A 20,696-nucleotide genomic window follows, 5' to 3' on the forward strand; every position below is an offset into this window, starting at 1 on the left:
GTTCTGCAGCAGTTATAATTAAACACAAACTGTTATTTCAATGTCTTTTCATCCATTAACTATTATGTTATTAAATGTTTTATCTATTTCTTATATTTGCTTTTATTCATTCATATTTTCTTACTATGCTCCTCCTTGCTGTATTTTTTCATAATGTATGTAAAGCACTTTGAATTGCCCCTGTTGTATAAATAAACTTGACTTGGTGCTTCATCATGCAGTAAGACAATGACCCAAAACATACTGACATAGCAAGTTTTTCAGGGCCAAAAACGGCGCTTCTCCACTACCGTACTAGAACCCGTGCCCCCTTTTCATTTTGCTTTCTCCACTGCCAACTGGGCCGTAGTACGAAAGTAGTATGAAAGTAATACACCCAGACGAGGTGATAAGCTAATATAACGTCTATAATAACGTTTAATGTTATATATCTAACATTAATTACGTTATAATCAAATGTTTTAAGGCTGATCTGTGCATGCTAATGCTGCATTTTGCCATAATTCATGTCGCATTTCCCCCCGTTGAGTTGTATAGCGGCACTTATTAAAGTGAAAAAACTGAAGCAAGTTTACAGCAAAATAAAGGACCACAACAACCGCAATGGAGTGCTCTTATGACGCTTTACTCCTCCTCTACTTTCCCGACTCGCTCCAGGTCTGTCATGTATAATGGAGAAGCGTTTCTGAAAATACGGTACGGGTAAGATACAAATGCGTGCTGTCCTGTACCGTCCCTGATATGATGAGTTTTTGTGTGACTATGCCAAACTTGTGTGCCTATCGAATATTGCAATACACATTGTTTAACCTTAAACATACTTTAAGTGTGCCCACTCTCAGTAGTAAACAACATTCTTAGGAGCAGGCATATACCATATCAAGTAACAGTGAGACCAGTTTAACTCTAAGGACATAGGAGCCTTACTGCAGTGGTCAGCAGAGCAGAACAGCATGAACACAGGATAGCCATGTATGGGAACTAATGTCAGTATTGTAAGTTACGAGGTAAAAGCTATTTCCTCTCTGAGAACTGTATATAAGCTGTAACAAACATCAGTACTGTGCTTGGCATCTCTTTATGCCACAGCCATGCTCGGCACCAGCCATAGCCAAGCTCGACATCTCCTATGTCGTAGCCATACTTGAAGCTTGGACTTAACAGAGCATGCTGCCTTGGAAACATCTGTACAAAAGAATGCAACCCAGATCTGCCTAATACAATGATTACAATTCAACCTTCTCTCTGAGTCATCAATATATCATTTCCGGCCACCTGACCAAGAAAGATCTCCATATATCAGTCCCGGTCTGGTAAATGGAGAAGCGCCAAAAGGACTTGACTGGCCAACTCAATCTTTAGATTTTAGTCCAATTGAACATGCATTTAATTTCCTGATGATATGATTTTAGGCAAAAAAAAAGTAGGCTTCAAAGTGTAGAGCACAAAGGTGTCCTTGGCTCTGTTGTCTTTACTTTCCACTACGTCTACATTGTAGAGTAAGTGAATGTATCATGTAATGCAGTACATTTTCCTTGTCCATTCCTCATGTAAAAGCACAAGCACCTTATACAAGCTAATTTAATATTATGTTACCCCCGATAACTACAGTAGGCGTGGAAATTAAGCATGTTTACTCATCAATTTGAGGAATGTTATTACAATTTGAGGAATATTTGAAAAAGGAAAACACACTTAAAAGACGAGTTAATCATCGTCTAAATGCCCTTCAAACCATTGCACATTTGACACATGATATTAAATGCCTCAGAGGGGGGATAAGCTGATTAAGGTATGAGGAGTTGTGTACCCAATCACTTACACCATGATTTGGTACTAGAAAGAAAGCAGATTATCATGTTCAGTGAGGATATGAATTAAATGGGATGAGTTACACCTCACAACAAGAGTGCCCAAGTGTGTCCCTTACAAGAAAAGAAAATCCTATGAGATAAATGAAATATAATAAAATATTACATTAAATCATCAGCTGTACATAGCCAATGTTGCTAAGACATCGCTTTAGATTCATAGTCACCTGATATGCATTCTAGAAGTGTTCCTCAGTAAAGTGGTACCAGAGATTAATTTAAATCTTTGAAAAAGAGTTCTTAATAGTCCATTATATGTGTCCTACACAGTGCAGATAAGGCACTCTGATTATGGTGGGAGTAAATAGCCAACAACATTTGCTATGACATCGCTCATGACATCAACTCACCTGATATGCATTCTAGATGCTTTCCTGAGTAAAGTGGTACAAGAGATTAATTGTTTGGTTTTTTTTATAGTTTTTTTTTATTGTTTTGTACAATCTAATCTATACAATGTATAATAGGCATGTGTAAAAAATATATGTAACTGCACCAATATGAACTTTCCATTCAAATTTTGAAAGTGAAGTCATAACATTGCTAAATGGAGCTAATTGGAGCTCAGAGAACACAGATGCTGCTATCTGTGGTGGGAAGACGAAATTGCAAACGATGGACTTCCTAAAAACCTCTGCACATTCTAACTTCTACATTTCAGTGCTTGGCTTTATGTTACTGCCACATTTTCTTTTATGGTTCTTTTGGCGCAAAACATTTGCTATAAAAAATGCTGCATTTTCACACAATCTGTGTGAAAAAACAGACAATAGCTGAATGGAGTTTCTGAAAATTAGTCTGTATTAAACCTGTTACCACTCACATGGATTTGCCAAATTGCTTTGAGAAATGTTCAGTAACGGCAGAGAAATTATGATAGGAAGGTTTTCAATGCAATGTCCAAGCGTCTCGTAAGAGACAACGCAGCCGCGTGTAGTGCCTATATAATCTTGCTGATAATTTAAAGGTGTTCCAGGAGCTTCAAAGAGCAAAAGCATGTCAGATTGCAAGGTGAGTACATTTCAAGTGTAGAAATATTCAGTCTGTCCTCTTTAACTTGTCAAGCCTGCAGACAGTACCTTCATTATTAATACTTCATATTCCAGATGACTGGAGACTTACAAAGGAACAGAGGGATGAATAACAAGTAGTCCAACATTATAGGTTAGAGAACTGATCCAACAGCCATGGTACTCACAGGCAACAACTGCTCCCCCCGCCTCCCCATATCCAAATGTTCTAGGCATGGCTGCCCATTGAGCCCATTGCTCTATGTGCTCTCTCTTGAGCCAATGGCGCAGACCATCCGTCAGTCATCCATGCTGTCCCCCATTTCTATTAATGGAACACATCATCATATTTCTTTATATGCTGATAATGTACTAGTGTAGTAATAATGCAATAAAGTACTAATGCTATCCGTCTGTGTCACGTTCATGGTCACATGCGTAACGTAATGTGTCATTGTGTGATAATCTCCTGTCATCGCTTCATTCAGAAAGTAATCAGAATGCAAACATGGTGACTGTCAAGAAAAGAAAGGTAGATGCAGAATGTTGCGCTTTCCAAGACAAATGGACAAACGATTATTTATTTGTTTAAGTAAAAGGCAAGCCAGTATGCCTAGTTTGTCGGGAGGCGCTCTCGGTTATGAAAAAGGCCAACCTCGAACTTCATTACAACTCGAAACATGCTAACCTGGACAAGTAGAAAGGACAAAAAGGCTTGGATAAAGTTATTGCTCTTCGGCTGAGTTTGGGTGCTCAACAAGCAGTCTTTACAAGACCACAATCTGATCGAGACAACATTACGTATGCTAGTTTTGTGGTGAGTGAGCTAATCGCTAAGAAGGACTCGGGACAGCTGACTGGGTGTGCTGGTTACAGCTTAAAAGGCGTTCCAGTCCACAAGCTCTCTCTCTCCCCTCCAGCACCATTATTCAATATTACACCGTACAACACCCTCCTTACCATACTTTCCACTGCATTCACTCACTTACACTCTGATACACTGATTCTCATACCCCATTGGATTATTGTTCAGTTTGGCATACCTTAGTTCTATTAAATTCTTGTTATTTTGATTATACATGGTGTGTGTGTGTGTCCCTTTTTGTTATGGTCCAGAGCCAGGCCGTAACAATGGCCCTCGAAGGATGTTCTAAAAATTGAAATGGCCCTTGACAGGAAAAAGGTTCCCCACCCCTGCTCTAAACAGTTGTCCAATGATATCAGAATCAAGATAGTTCACTTCCACCATCAAGGTGGAAAAGAGCTGCAGAAAAGAGTAGCAGATACCGGTCTAGTTGTTCACAGGACAACAATACAACGTACCTTAAACAACAAAGACCTACATGGCAGAGTTGCCAGAAAGAAGCCTTTCCTCAACACAGAATTAAGCATCTGAAGTATGCAAAAGAAAACCTTGAGAACAATATGCTTTGGACTGAAGAAACAAAAATTGAACTTTCTGGCCACAACTAAAGAAGGTATGTTTTGAGAAAAAAGGGTGAAGTATTTGCGTTATGTCCACAACATAGGGGTAATTGTGATGCTCAGGGTTTGATTGCTCTGTTACGATGATGTATATACAGTAGGGAACATAAGTATTTCACCCCCTGCTGATTTTGTGAGTTTACCGCCTTACAAAGAAATGAACAGTCTATAATGTTAATGGTAGATTCATTTTAACAGAATATAAAAAAGATAACCCAGAAAATCACATTAAATGAATTTTGAAAAAAGATTTGTTTTTATTGAGTAAAAAAAGTATTTCACCCCCTACCAACCAGCGAGAATTCTGGCTCCCACAGACAGGTTATGTGACCATTAGGCACATGGATTAGTCCTCTCATGTTAAGAAAGTACTCCTAATCTCAACTCGTTAAGACATCTGTCCACAGAATCAATCAATGAGATTCCAACTTCTCCACCATCGGCAAGACCAAATAGTTGTCTAAGGACATCATGGACAAGATTGTAGACCTGCAGAAGACTGGAATGGGCTACAAGACCATTGGCAAGCATCTTAGTGAGAAGGAGAACACTGTTGGTGCAATTATAAAAATAAAAAAAAACACAAATTGACCATCAATCTCCCTCGGTCTGGGGCTCCACGCAAGATCTCACCTCGTGGGGTGATGTTGATCATGAGAAAGGAGAGGGATCAACCCAGAACTACACGGGAGGAGCTTGTTAATGATCTCAAGGCAGCTGGGACCACAGTCACCAAGATGACCATTGGTAACACACTACACCGTAATGGATTGAAATCCTGTAGCGCCCGGAAGGTCCCCCTGCTCAAGAAGGCACCAGTGGCGGCTGGCCGATAGAGGGCGCTGGGGCGCCGCCCCCACCTTCACTTCCTAGTTCCCCACCTTCACTTCCTAGTTGCGATTTGTAAAAAACATTGTTTATTCACAAAATGCGCTGATATTCTGTTCCAATTGGCTGTCTCCTATTTCTAGGCCGGGGCGCAAAAATGTGCGTCCTGAATATCCGGTTGTTAAGTCTGACGTGAAACGTGACGTTTTGCAATTTCCAGCTTTTACAAAAAAAGAAAACAATGTGGTGGTCTGTAAACTGTGCAGAAATGAAATGGCCTATCACAGGAGTACATCTGCAATGAACGAGCACCTCAAGCGAAAGCATCCTGGAGCTCTTTGTGAAGACAGCTGCAAGATACCACCGTAAGTCAGCGTTGTATTTCTGTTCACTTTTCCGGCCGTGTATGAGTGAAAATGGATAGCTACTAGCTAATGTTACACAAGCAATGTAGCTCACCACAGTTTGTATGTCTTGTCTTCTGGTGTTAGTAACGTTAGCTATGTAGCTGGCTAGCTACGGTAGCCTATTGTCATTGTGGTGCTCGCACCTACTGTACGTTATCTAGCTCGTAGCTCGCATGCTACGTTAGCATCAATTTAGCTAATCATAACATAGCAGCGAGAGTAACTTTAGCTAGCTATGTAGCTACTAGCTAGCTATGTGTTGTGGTGATGGACAGACTTCTAAATGGCCATGTTGGCATTCAAGTTGGCTAAACATAGCAGTGAGGTGGAAATTAAGGGGCCTACACATGATAAGATTGTTTTTTGTTTTTTTTATCGAACAGAACTTTCTTATTCTGCTAGAATTGGGCTTCATTGGTAATACCATAATGGCATATTTACAGTACATGGACAGTGGATTGAAGCATTTGAAATGTCTGTTTTGTATAGTATAGTTGGACATGTTTTTTTTTCCAGGTGAGAGAGTAATGTCAAAATGACATTATCTGACTGCATTGCCCACAGCAATCCAAAATTAAATTATAATTATGTTATGAATTGATATGGATCAATTTATACCTCTTATTAGATTATAAATACTCTGGTTGTTATGTTTGCCTTTTGGTTGACAGCAAAAGGGAGAGAGGAGGATAGAGAGGGAGAGAAGGAGAGGGAGCAGGATGGTGTCGGCACACCAGAGAGAGACAGCAAGAACCAGGTGAGAAAGTGGACAGGTAGTCAAGACCACGAAAGTAAGTAGCCTTGAGAACCGATGGTTCTCGAGCCTAATGGCCCATAGGGAAGGAGCCTATCTCCTGTTTCCGTAGCGTGAGGCGGCTTAATGTACAAGTTAGTACACCCCCTGGACATGACGCTGGTATGTCGCAGGGTCTTACCCCCTGCCGTCTGAATTTTGCCAATGAGCACCTGGATGATTCAGAGGAGGCTTGGGAGAAAGTGCTGTGGTCAGATGAGACCAAAATCGAGCTCTTTGGCATCAACTCGACCCGCCGTGTTTGGAGGAGGAAAAATACTGAGTTTGACTCCAAGAACACCATCCCCACCGTCAAGCATGGAGATGGAAACATTATGCTTTGGGGCTGTTTCTCTGCTAAGGAGGCAGGACGACTTCACCGCATCGAGGGGAGGCTGAACGGGACCATGTACTGTGAAATATTGGGTGAGAACCTCCTTCCCTCAGCCAGGACACTGAAAATGGGTCGTGGATGGGTGTTCCAGCATGACAATGACCCAAAACATACGGCTAAGGCAACAAAGGAGTGGCTCAAGAAGAAGAACATTAAGGTCATAGAGTGACATAGTCAGTCTCCGGACCTTAATCCCATAGAAAATCTGTGGAGGGAGTTGACGCTTCGAGTTGTCAAGCAACAACCTCCAAACCATAAGGATTTAAGGACCTTAATGGATAAAAAGAGGAGTAGGCAAAAATCCCTACTTGGATCTCCGCAAACTTGGTGACCAATACCAAGTACTGAGTCATGTTTTGCTAGGGGGAGAAATACTTATATATACAGTATATATATACATATATACATTTAAAATATACATTAAAAATAACATTTAACATGTAAAACATACTTAAATCACAAATATCAAACATTAAAATATATCATGCATCATACAATTGTACATCTGGCATAATATAAAACACTTATACAGTGTTTCCTCCAGGAATTTTTACCATGGTGGCGGGTAGTGCTGACCGCGTGCTTTCGCGTGCACGCGCATGAAACGCGCATGCGCGCTCAAAACAACGACGTCATTTCAGCCAAAACTCGAAAATAAAATGTTTTCCTGTAAATTAAAAACAAGGGTAGTCCGTCCGTCCGTCCCTCTCTGGAATGGAATGGAATGGACTTTATTTGTCATTGCTACAGTACAGGTACCAGACAACGAAATGGTCCATTAAATAAAATGACACGGTTCAAATGTTCACGCCGGCAGTCCGGCTCTCACACATACTGGCAGCGTCCCGGTCTGACTTAGCTCTCGTTTGTGCACGGCTTTCTTTCTTTCCTTCCTTCCTTCCTTCCTTTATGTGAAGTGGCCGGTCCCGGGCACAGCTGCCTCGCATCCGCTCAACGAGCCCGGCGGTTCGGTGCTGCGCTGATTAGCGGATGCGGGACAGCTGTGTGAGCGGATCGCTCCATCTCTCATCTTGATGAAGATGAATGATCTTTATTGTCATTGTAACAGGTACAACGTAATTTAAATGAGGAATCACAAAACAGTTTTGCAAGCGCGTCGCTTCGCGCTTGTGGGTGTGTCTAGCGCTGTGAAGGTCTGAAAAGCGGCCTAAATTTTTTATTTTTTTTTGGGTTGAGAAATCTGCATGGTGGCGGAGGAAATTCCATCGTGGCGGACCGCCACGATGAAATGCATGTAGAGGAAACACTGCTTATATATCTAGTTGGAGTCCACATTTAAAACATACATTACAAGTAACATTTAACATATAAAGCTGATAGGGCTGAATGATGTTTTCATGAATGTTTAATGTTATAATACATTTGGAGGGGTGGATGAACTCTGTGCATTTCTGTTGTTCTGAGAGTTCAACTTCTTGAGCACAGGCTTGCGGGCTCATCATTCTACAAGACCTTATCTTCTATCCCAGCCTGGGAAGTTTTCCCTTTCCTGGCATTGTGTTGTCAGAAGGGGCCCTGTCGTAAATCAGATTTTGCTAAACGCTGTACATTGAGCTGAGAATGTTTGTGTTGGGCAGAGCAGTCCATGGGAATATATATGTTAAGTAAACATTTCCATGAAACTGCTTACATTCCATGTGTGTTCTCAGCATGTGGGCTTCCTCACGAAGGTGGCCCCGCCTGTACGCGTGTCTTTCTGTTAAGAATAAAATGACCTGCTCCTTGCAAGAAAAGGGAGTCTGAATTCGGAGTCTCTAAGGGGAGACTTCGCATTCATTCTCCTTGCAAGAAAATAACGATCATGATGAACTCCGTGTCTCTTTGTTGTTTAAAGTCTACTACGGTCTGTTTGAACTAAGCGATGGGTTAGCATGGCCTGATTTACAACCGGGCTGACCAGAATATAGCATTTAACCCTAACCAGAACCCAACAAAAGCATTCTTTAAATTACGAATATCAAACATTAAAATATATCATACATTATACAATTTTACATTTGGCATAATATAAAACACTTAAATCTCTAGTTACATAAAAATAGAACAAATTACAACCATGTTAGAGAGGACTACACATTTCCATCTACGGTGCGTCACCATCTAGTGCAGGGGTGTCCAAACTTTTTTCACAGAGGGCCACATACAGAAAAATATACTCAAGGCTGGGCCACTCACTAGAGGTGAGGTATCGCCTCACCTCTAATGTATTAAAGTTAATAAAATGTAGGTAAAGTATGCTTGATACCTGAATATGCTTAAAGAAAAACAGCCCATATCATAACTTTCCATTAAATGTTTTTTTCTTTTTTTTATATAAAGACGGCTCATTCTCAAAACAGCAGCCTCAGATTGCTTCTTAGTCAGAGTGATAGAGCTCGTCCCCATATTCAGCATCAACATCAGATAGGAACACTTGAAATATTCTCTGTGGTAGAGCCCTCGTGCTCTAATTATGTTGATAGTTTTCACAACTGTGTTCATCACATCATTAAGCTGGACTGCCTTGGCACAGAGGGCTTCTTGGTGGATGATGAGTGTACAGGGTTTTTCCTGGCTCAAAATGAGGCAGAGGTGGTACCAGTGGTGTTTGACATCGGGGGGGACCCATGAAGCAGGACTGTCTGGGGGTCCTTAAACATCAAACACTTAATTTCTTGCATTCTGGTGAATTGATATGCTCCAATTTGTGCCCTTTCTGCATCAATTTATGGTGGAAATGTCATTATTTATGTAAAGGAAAACACAATATTCAGGCACCAGATGACCATTCAAAATATAATGTAATATAATGCAATATAAGGCTCTCAGGCATTCTGTACTTTCAAATATGTATTCTCCTTGAGCAGTCAACATCAACTATCAGCTATTTCGCTAGCGAAACGAAAGCTAACTTATTTGCGAAACAGCGCCCCCGCCACCACGTCGGCGCAATGACGCAATTGCAGTTAGAAATGACAGAATAATTATATTTTTTGAATTTGTTTTGGGCCAATTAAAAACGGGCCATGGGCCGCAGTTGGCCCGCGGGCCGTAGTTTGGACACCCCTGATCTAGTGTCACAGGTTTGCTGTACCCAGGTGTTTCTGCTTTTTGAACATACGTTTACTTGTCAGGTTTATAATTTCTGTTGGTAGTAGGTTCCATGACTTCATGGCTCTGTATCCCACTGTGCGTCTAAGAAGATTGGTATTAGCTTTAGGGAGTGAAAACCTTCCTTCTGTTACTCGTCTAGTGACATAGGTATGTGAAGCCAAGTTATTAATTTGTGATACTGATCTGCTGGAGTTTTAGACTGTAAAAGGCTCCATGTTGACAAAAGAAGTGCAGCAGCCAACCTGTCTTCAACTTTTAGCCATTGGAGACTAGCATGCATACTATGTATGCTAGTTCTATATGGACACTGTAGAGCAACGCGTGCAGCTTTGTTGTGTACTAACTGTAGTTTGCTCAGGTCTTTCTTTGTAGTATTAGCCCAAACTATCTGGCAGTAATCCAGCTGTGACAGAACCAGAGAAGTAACAACCAGTTTCCTTAGATCAGGTGCAAGATAGTTTCTGCATCGTCTGACTACGGCTAGTGCTTTGCCCATTTTATTGACAATAGTGTCAATGTGCTTTGACCAGGACAGTTTGTCATCAAGGATGATTCCCAATAACTTGGTTTCTTTTACTTGCTGAATAGATGTTCCTTCAATACACAGTCTAAGCTCTGGCTCTGCTCTGAGAGATTGATCTCATCTTGTTTTCATGGACCCACTTTCCAATGGAGCTTAGCTCCCTGTTTAGTATGACTGTCAATTCCTCTGCTGTTTTTGCTGATGCATATACTGTAGTGTCGTCCGCGTACATACTTAAGTTTGCGTGTCTTAGTACTTGAGGTAGATCATTAGTAAAAACAGAGTACATAAGTGGGCCTAAGCAGCTTTCCACCAGCACACTGTTTGAGTAGCTTCCATTGAAAAAGACTCTGTGATCCCTTAAATAACCTTCCATCCAGGTAGCTGCAGATGGTTTAAAACCAGAACAAACCAGTTTTTCTAGAAGTTTATGTTCAATAACATGGAACGCTGCTGTAAAATCTAAAATAACTACTCCCCAGATCATTTTGTTGTCTAACTCTCTATACCAGTCATCTGACATTTGCGTCAGTGCTGTGCATGTGGAATGTCCCTTTCTGTAGACATGCTGATACTTTGTTAACAGATTATTTACTGACATGTATTCTTGTATTTGATCAAATACTGTCTTCTCAAGAATCTTACTCAGTGCTGGTAACAGACTTATTGGATGACTATTTGGGCCACTGTTTTTTATTTATTTGATGCTTTCTTATCTTTAGGCAGGGGAATTATTTTAGCTTCTTTCCAGGCCTGAGGAAAGATTGCTTGTTTCAGGCTGGTGTTTAGTATATGGCAAATTGGCTGAGCAACATAATCCACAGCCAGTCCGATCAATTTACCATCTATCCCATCCATCCCAGGTTGTTTGTCACCACATGCACCTTTCACCAATCGAACCACTGTTTCCACTGTTATTTCGCTAAACTCAAATTGGCAATGTTTGTCCTTCATTTCGTCATGGATGTTGACAATAGATGAACTGTCAGCCCTCTGTGATGATTCTTTCCGTAATTTATTTACCTTACTTCTGAAGAAATTGTTCAAATGATCTGCAATTTCTTTGGGTTTAGTTATAAAGGTACTGTGGAGAGGTGTTTCTTCCCATTATATCATTTAGCGTACCCCAGAGCTTTTTGGGGTCATTGTTAGTCCTGGTAACTTGTAGAGCATAATATCGTTTATTTTTCCTTTGATTAAGTTATTTTTTTGTAAGGGGGTAAACTCACAAAATCAGCAGGGGGTGAAATACTTATTTTCCCTACTGTATGATCGATTGTGATGTGATTGTGATGTGACTTAGCTGGCTAGATTAAGCATTTGCAAGCTCTTATAGTTGCCCGAGGAGGAGTACTAGCTGACAGGGTTCCCAAACTTTTGCACAAGGCCTTTTTCCTTGTTTTATTATATTGAAACTGTAAAAAGTAAAAAATAAATAAATGAATCTTACTTTAAAATGTGATGAAATGTGTCATGTTCATCTTTGTACCATTTAGAGGTTCTCTTTCATAGTATTCGTTTTGGGTCTCACTATGGGAACGCCCCCTGCGTGACCTCATCAGAAGCTGAATTACACTGCGCCAGCCCATTGGCTGGCCCAGGCGACGCTTGTGTCAGGAGGGACGCGGATCCTCCGCCTACATAAGGCTTAGACACTCCGTCTCTCGTCATTCAAAAACCTCTTCTCGCTTCTCACTGGAGCTGATGACAACTGTGCGGGTGGCTAAAGCTTAACTGTCCATAGATACAAGCGACCAACTCGTGCAGACGGACACTTTGCTGCTAAACTGCATAAATTGACGTTTGCAGGAGTAGAAGTAGTTGTGGCGAAGGGTAGAAATACTCTAACTCGGGGTAGCAATACTCTTTGTTATGATACAAGTAGCAATACTCACCTTGCTCGGAACGACACAAGTTAATACTCCTTGTTTTGAACGAAACGAGTAGCAATACTCCCTGTTCTAAGAGTAGAAATACTCCGAACTGTTATGGGTAGCAGAGAAAGTAGAAATCACTTTTCCTCTATAACGCACTGCTTGCGGGTAGATAGTAATATCCCTCCCCTGGCCCGTCTTTTTCCCTTGATACCTGACAAGCTAACTAGTGAATTAGCAAGGCCTGCTAGCAGCTAGCCTACAACCCCCTAGCCAGCAATGGCTAACGTTGAGGCTAGCGGACCTAGCACAACTGGGCAAGTCAATGGCTAGCTGGGACACTCACTCTTAAGTGCGCAGCGTGTCTGGGATTAATCCACGCCCAGGCCGCTGTTATCTCTACCGATTATCCACCGTGCAGCGTTCCCCAATAAACCTCTCCGCCGATGACTAAGCCGCATGGCTAGCCTGTCGGGAGAAGATCCGCTTCTGAGAAACGCTGCCGAAACGGTGCCCTCACAGTCTAACGCGGACATGTCTCCAGGTGTACAGGTGTAAGTACCGGAATTTCCGGCCTGCGAGGTTTTTCCGACCCTACCAGATCCGGTCATAGGTTCAGCCCTTTCCGGCCATAGGTAGCGCTATGATTCGCTATGATTCGCGATGACAACGAAGACCCGTTCGTAGATCTGAAACTATGTGTTGTGTGTGTGTTTCGCGCGCATCGCGCGTGCGCGCGTGTGTGCCCGCGCGTGTGACCAATGTGTCACAGTGTGTGTGTTCAAGTGGTATCTTTGTAATCATGACACAGTAGACATTTCTAAGAATGTATTTCACTATTTCTGAGTATTTCACTACTCAGTTATACATTTTCCATAGTTTGCTTCAAATAGTTGTTATGTGATAATAAAGTAATAATAATAATAATAATAATAATAACATATATTTCAACCCTTTGGGTGGATGGATGATGGTTGGATGGACTTTATTTGTCATTGCTACAGTACAGGTACCAAACAACGAAATTTAGGAGGGGTGGCTCTATCATGCCAAAACCTGCCGCTTGCCAAAAGCTGCCGGGGGTGCGGCCTAACGCGTCACGACCAGCTGGCACGCGCACGCGTCACGACCAGCTGGCGACTGTGACGTGTCAGTCTAGTGTTTTTGAAACCTCCGTTTTGACAGCCCATTAGCGAAAAGCTTTAATTTGCCTCTACAAGTGTTAATATGTCATTTTATGAAGTTTTAATATGTTTTCAGGCGAGAAAGTAACCATATATATTCACAAAATGTATCCGGTTTATCAAAATAACCCTTATATCTATCTGATCTGACGGTTTTTTTCACAACGTTATTACTAGTCACTTTAAGGCCCAGGAGGGAGTTAGCGATTAGCGATGTTTAGCTTAGCTTAGTTTAACAGAAGTATCTTCACTTTTAACATGACTTCCCGTGGTCGTAGAGGGCTGGTCGACGGCTTAAAATGACCGTGTAGACCTGTAGACCTTATCCAGCTATAGTCTTGTGTTTCTACCCCGGGCATAGCCGGTGTTATTCACGGACAAACACTCCTGTTAGAGTGGTTCTAGTACACTGGACATAGGTAACACATAGAGAGGCTCTATACACTGACATAGGTAACACATAGAGAGGCTCTATACACTGACATAGGCAGGCACGCGGGAAGGTATTTTGACTGGGGGTGCTGAGGTGCTGTCTATATACGCTACAGGGGAAAAAATTGCCAGGGAAAAAATTATAACGATTTCTCTCCCTCCCTCCCTCCCTACCTCTCGCTGATTGCTCGTTCGCTCACACGCACACAGTGGCATAACGACGGGCCCCAATGCACGGGCAATAATAGTTAAGCACGCACGCACCCACACACTACAAAGACGTAACGTTAAATATTTTACCAACAATGTGTTGGAATTTACAGTAATTTCCACTCAGCTCACAGTGTCCCACAATGTCCACAAACATGATGTTGACCATTATTACAGACAGCACTCCATGTCGATTGTTATTGCCTCTTAACGGAAGCCCTTCGCTGCCGAAGAATCGTTTCTGGCCGTCTGTTGCTCTTTCTCAACAACGTCCGACAGTAGAGCATTAATGGGAGTGTTGTTAAGCTCAGCATCTTCTTCCAACTCCACTTCAATTGTTCTGGCTGATTTAGCATTTTTGCTAAAGAACTCAGAGATTCCCTAGCAAGATATGACCATGTGATCACTAACATTAAAACTAACAAACAAATGTTTACATTTATTACAAAAAACACATTTATTTTTATTCCCAAAAGCAACAATAGTTATTATATTGTTTTAAATTATTGTTTGAATAATATTTTTATTTTTTTAAATTCAGGCAGGAGGAGCTCCTTCTGCCTGCCGCTAGGGGGTGCTGCAGCACCCTCAGCACCCCCCTTCCCGCGTCCCTGGACATAGGTAACACATAGAGAGGCTCTATACACTGACATAGGTAACACATAGAGAGGCTCTATACACTGCCATAGGTAACACATAGAGAGGCTCTATACACTGACATAGGTAACACATAGAGAGGCTCTATACACTGCCATAGGTAACACATAGAGAGGCTCTATACACTGCCATAGGTAACACATAGAGAGGCTCTATACACTGCCATAGGTAACAACATCTCTTCTAAGCCCAGTTATTCCGTTCTCTATTGGTTAAGTGCTCCCGGTTTCAAAAGAAAGAAACGGAGGTCTGATCAGCAGATCATTTCTCATAAAGTTGCAAACGCAACTCAGCAATTCAACTTAATAAAAAAAATGCGCGTTTCGTTCAAGATTCATTAGAGTAGGACATGTACAGTTATGATAAGTACAGTCATATGTAACTTTTGGACTAGTATAGTAGTTGATATCGTAATAAAACGTGCCAATGTCAGACGATGAACAAACACACCACGAGTCCACACTGATTCAGAAAACAGAATAAACTTTATATATAAATACACAACACTTCAGGGGGATAACGTTTGCAAAAGAACTGTACAGGTTACAATCAGGTATATAATAATAGTTAGGGAGTAACATATCATTCACAAATTCAACAATAATAGAACCAGTATACGTATGTTACACAGTCAACTGTTAAGTGGGACAATGACAAGCTGGTCTGTGTCCAGAGGGGAGAGAAGAAGAACAAAGGATGGAAGCATTGGATTGAAGGAGGAGAATTATACTTGGTGAGCTCTTGTCCTCATACATGCATTTCTTTTTTACTACAGTAAACATTGTATCCAAGAAAAGAACTAGACAGCTAGACAGCTAGACAGCTAGACAGCTAGACAACTAGACAGCTAAACAGCTAGACAGCTAGACAGCTAAACAGCTAGACAGCTAGACAGCTAGACAACTAGACAGCTAGCTCTTGGTGTTTAGCTGTTTAGCTGTCTAGCTGTCTAGCTGTCTAGTTGTCTAGTTGTTTAGCTGTTTAGCTGTTTAGCTGTTTAGCTGTCTAGCTGTCTTGGTGTTTAGCTGTTTAGCTGTCTAGCTGTCTAGTTGTCTAGCTGTCTAGTTGTCTAGTTGTCTAGCTGTCTAGCTGTCTATCTGTCTAGCGGTCTATCTGTCTAGCTGTCTATCTGTCTATGTTACTGTGTCCGCGAATGCTATGCTATTGTTGTGCTAGGTGCATTGCCTGACTGTCCGCGAATGCTATGCTATTGTTATGCTATGTTGAATGGTGTACTAGTTTTCACTGAATAAATCGCGATTTCTTTCAAAGAAGGTAGCAGGTGTGTATGTCCATGTCAAGGAGAAGGTACGACTTGTATGACAGTAGTGTGATTAGGACATAAGTTGAGGATATGAGTGTAGTTGTACTTTAGCCTGTGGAGACGCGATAGCATTATATGTGTTTTCATATATAAACGGGTTATTTTGATAAACCGGATACATTTTGTGAATATATATGGTTACTTTCTCGCCTGAAAACATTAAAACTTCATAAAATGACATATTAACACTTGTAGAGGCAAATTAAAGCTTTTCGCTAATGGGCTGTCAAAACGGAGGTTTCAAAAACACTAGACTGACGAGTCACAGTCGCCAGCTGGTCGTGACGCGTGCGCCGCACCCCCGGCAGCTTTTGGCAAGCGGCAGGTTTTGGCATGACAGCTCCCCTGGTGTTAGGAAAGGGGAAAAAAAATAATAATTAGAAAAAGCATAAAATCACAAGAAGGTAAGGAGCTGGTTTACATAAATAAAGGCTATGTACACAATCCACTGTACTATACTGCACAGATAGTCAACTAGGGTTGTCATATTGCACAAAAGTATTTTTTCACGTTATTTTAAAGTGTCACAGTTTGCAGGCTTGAAATGTACATGTTTGTGCCTCAGCACTAGCTGCCATACAATCCGTCCGGACTGTCCTGGGCCCAGAACTGTGGTAGAAGCAGTTCTTCAGTCTGTTTGTCTTAGCGGCCGGGGTCCTGTACCTCCTATTCGAGGGCAGCCTGATAAAGTGTTCGTGCCCAGGGTGGGTCGGGTCCCTGGAGATCTTGGAGGCCTTCCTGAGACAGCGTGTGTTGTACAGCTCTGTACAGCTCTATACAGCTTTGTATATATATATACACATCTCTGCATTCTCTGTGCCATTATGCTTGTTAATCATTTTAATTCGTTAGAGTAAACTAATAGGTATGAAATGAAAAAAAAGATTAATTACCTTTAGCTATGGTTAATGTAATAGGGTCAACCATTACATATCTTCTCCTATTATCTTTTATCACTTTCTCTTCAGAGAATGGTAGAGATGTATTAATTACTATGACACGGTAGACATTTCTAAGAATGTATTTCACTATTTCTGAGTATTTCACTACTCAGTTATACATTTTCCATAGTTTGCTTCAAATAGCTGTTATGTGATAATAAAGTAATAATAATAATAATAACATATATTTCAACCCTTTGTATATATACACATCTCTGCATTATCTGTGCCATTATGCTTGTTAATCATTTTAATTCGTTAGAGTATGGGTAGAGTTAGAGTTAGTTATGGGTAGAGTGGGTTAGAGTTAGGGTATGAAATGAAAAAAAGATTCATTACCTTTAGCTATGGTTAATGTAATAGGGTCAACCATTACATATCTTCTCCTATTATCTTTTATCACTTTCTCTTCAGAGAATGGTAGAGATGTATTAATTACTATGGACACCCCTCTTCTTACCATATGACGCAAGAAATACTTGGTTTACCAAATCCTTTCTCAATGTTTTGTAGTCTTCCTCAATCAGATGTGTTTTTTGTAGTAAAGCAACACGATTTAATGAAATGCAATGAATTTATTGTAAATCAATACAGCATGAAACCATATTTACATAAAAATGGATTAACCATACACAAACAAAAACGTATTCATTCACAAATTAGCTGGAATCAAGTAAAAACATTGTGTAGGTTAACCGAAATATAGCATGTGTCGTTCTGTCCCTCCCCACAGTACTTGGCAAGCGCAGTCTTCACGTTGCGGTTTGTGCGCTCGTCCTGTCCATTGGCCTGGGGGTGGTAGGGTGACGTGATGCAGTGTTTGACACCCAGAGCCTCAAAAACACCACGGTTGACCTGCAGATGCATTAGTGTATGCAATTAAATTTGATTAAATTACAATTATCAAATGTCACACATCACATACACTGTGTCTTATATAGATAACTGTACCTCATTCACAAATTCCCGTCCTTGGTCGGTAATGATCCTCTCTACCAGTCCAAAGTCAAGAAGAATGTTGATTATCTTCCTGGACACCTCATTGGCTGTTTTGGTGGTGAGGGGTTTTGCCACAACCCACTTGTTGAAGAGGTCGGTTGCAGTCAGAACGTATCTGCAATGAAAAATGCAGATTGTTCTCCATTAGCTACAGCATTGCAGCAGCTATTCCTCATGGGGTCCACCAAAAACTTGCTTCATAACTTTTATTGACTTATCCAATACATGATGTCAGCTTATCTCACTAGCTTTAACCAAAAGGGGTTACACATACTTCTGCCCAACATTCAGTAGCTACCTTTTGCCCTTTGCAGTGGTGGGAAGTGGACCAATGAGATCAATCCCCAGGACACTCCATGCCTCTTTCACTTGGATGGGATGGAGTACAGGTGCAACTGTCTTTATTTTCTCATGATGTTGACAGCGGGGGCACTCATCAACCTTTAAAACAGTGACATTTCAGAGGAAATTATCTAGAGTCAGAGAATTCTTGATGTGGTTGAGGCGTCATGTTGGTGGTGGTGGTCAGCTGCTGGGCTTAGTGCCTTAGGTGCAGAACCGCTGTGGTTGAGGGGCTGCGGCCTGTATGATGGTCTGGGTGTTCCAGTGCAGAATCAGATTGTGGTCAGTATGAGAATTACACAAGAGTTGGAGATCTTTGAGTAAAAGATCATTGCTAATGGGCAGTGTATAAATTACAATGTTCACACACATCATGCACTAATAACATCAAAAACTCACCCATTTTATGACATCCTCCCGCAAGGTGGACCAGAGGTAGGACGCAGTCACCTTCTCCAGCGTTCGGCGTCTCCCTGGATGACCCCCAGTCCCATGGTTGTCGTGGCACTCCTTCAGATCAAATCAAACTTCATTTGTATAGCCCATTTCTCACAAAAATGTGACACAATGTGCTTCACAGAGAGCAAATAAGATAAAACAACAATAGAACAGATGAAACAACAATAAAGACAGACATTTAAAAGGCGAGATTGAATAAGTAGGTTTTGAGGTCTCCAACAATGATAATCTTGTCATAATTGGGAAAGATGATGGACAAGAACTCAAGTCAGATAAGAAAGTTACTATCAGGACATCACGAACTCCATCCTTGTTGCACACCAACAAGCGATGTTTGTCCTTGTATTTGTCCTTATAGTACAACTCCTCACCTGATGCAGCAGGAAAATACAGCATTCATTTAGAAGTGCAAATATAAAGCCACAGGTTTTATGCACACAATAGTTAGCAGATGCTTAATGAGACACTCAATTTTGATACAGGCCTATGCATTTTCGCCATTTTCGACATTTCAAGCAGTGGCTTCAAGAGTGGATATAACATAGTTATTCACACTGACTTACCTTTCATCAAGTAATTCTTGGACGCCTTTAGAATCCTTGATTTAAGGTGTCCAGCCTTGGGTATGCCAGGAAAATACATACCATGCATCATGTAAAACTTCAGTGCTGTATGAAACTCAAACTCCATCTTGTTTTCACCTAAACTCTCTCAGTCGCGCGCGGGTGCGTGCGCAACATCCATGTATCTTAAGGTCGCTACAGAGATTAGATCTATAAACAGCCTAAATTACTGATGGGTAAAAATGGCGGTCATCATGTGATCGGAAATCATCGTCGTCAGCGAATCATAGCGCTACCTATGGCCGGAAAGGGCTGAACCTATGACCGGATCTGGTAGGGTCGGAAAAACCTCGCAGGCCGGAAATTCCGGTACTTACACCGGCACCGAGCTGGGCGGACTTAGTGCCACAAAGCCCTGACATTGGTTTCCTGGTACTGGATGACGAGGGAGTTGACAGCTTTACCGCTGCTCTCTATGTCCCTAATTTTTGTTAAATTATTACATTATTATTATTAAATTGTCCACCGATGATGAGGACGACTCAATCAGTAGGCGCGGAGCTGAAAATCCCCTCACGCCTGGCAGAGGCAACCATACCTCCGCCCTGTCTCCCATGGACTGTGACATGCAGGGGGGTAAAAGGCTGAATATCCCATGGCCCGTCGCCCAAACCAAAACTGTTAAGTCTGTTAGTCGCTTTGATGGCAAAAGTCTGCAGACGGAACAAATTATGCCATTCTTCCCGGACCTACTCAACGAGATAGCAGTTACATAGAAAGAACGGCCATTCAGCAAGAAACACCCCGTAATTGGGGGCTCTCAACTGGATTGTGAAGGGATGGACTCCCTCAGCCTCCGCCACATCCCACCAGTCGAGCCGGTGGTGTCGCACCACCTGCACCCGAAGACCCCCATATGTACCCCCATATGTACCCCCAAAAGGGGCGTAAGCAAATCTTTCTGCAATTTTGCGATTTATAAAAACGGTGCGCACCTCTAGGCTATGCACACTGTGGTCCATGCGTACGCATAGAAACTGGAGAAATGTCAACTGCGACTCCGCTGGCAGAAGGATGAAACAGGAGAAACGCTTTGAAATGGATACCATTTCCACCAACATAAATCGAAATACCTCACATAAATGTGAGTGCACACAAAGAATATACGTGCACACTGCACATATCGTATTCTCCCTGGTCCTGTACCCATCACAATGTAGCCTACTTTTTATATTAATATTAATATTTTTTTATATTAATATTCATTGCACATAGCGCGAGGCTGG

General features: G+C 41.6%; 1 long non-coding RNA gene across 1 annotated transcript; it reads right to left on the reverse strand.

The window, feature by feature from the left end:
- Window positions 1-18,351: 18,351 nt before the first annotated feature.
- On the reverse strand, window positions 18,352-19,481 carry LOC308169281. Its single transcript, XR_013937757.1, has 3 exons — window positions 19,411-19,481; window positions 18,788-18,898; window positions 18,352-18,487 (listed from the first exon to the last, which is right to left on the reverse strand). It is a non-coding gene; the product is annotated as an uncharacterized lncRNA (long non-coding RNA).
- Between the last annotated feature and the right edge of the window lie 1,215 nt (window positions 19,482-20,696).

Source organism: Nansenia antarctica (assembly GCF_963989245.1).
Source record: "Nansenia antarctica genome assembly, chromosome: 13".
NCBI classification, from domain to species: domain Eukaryota; kingdom Metazoa; phylum Chordata; class Actinopteri; order Argentiniformes; family Microstomatidae; genus Nansenia; species Nansenia antarctica.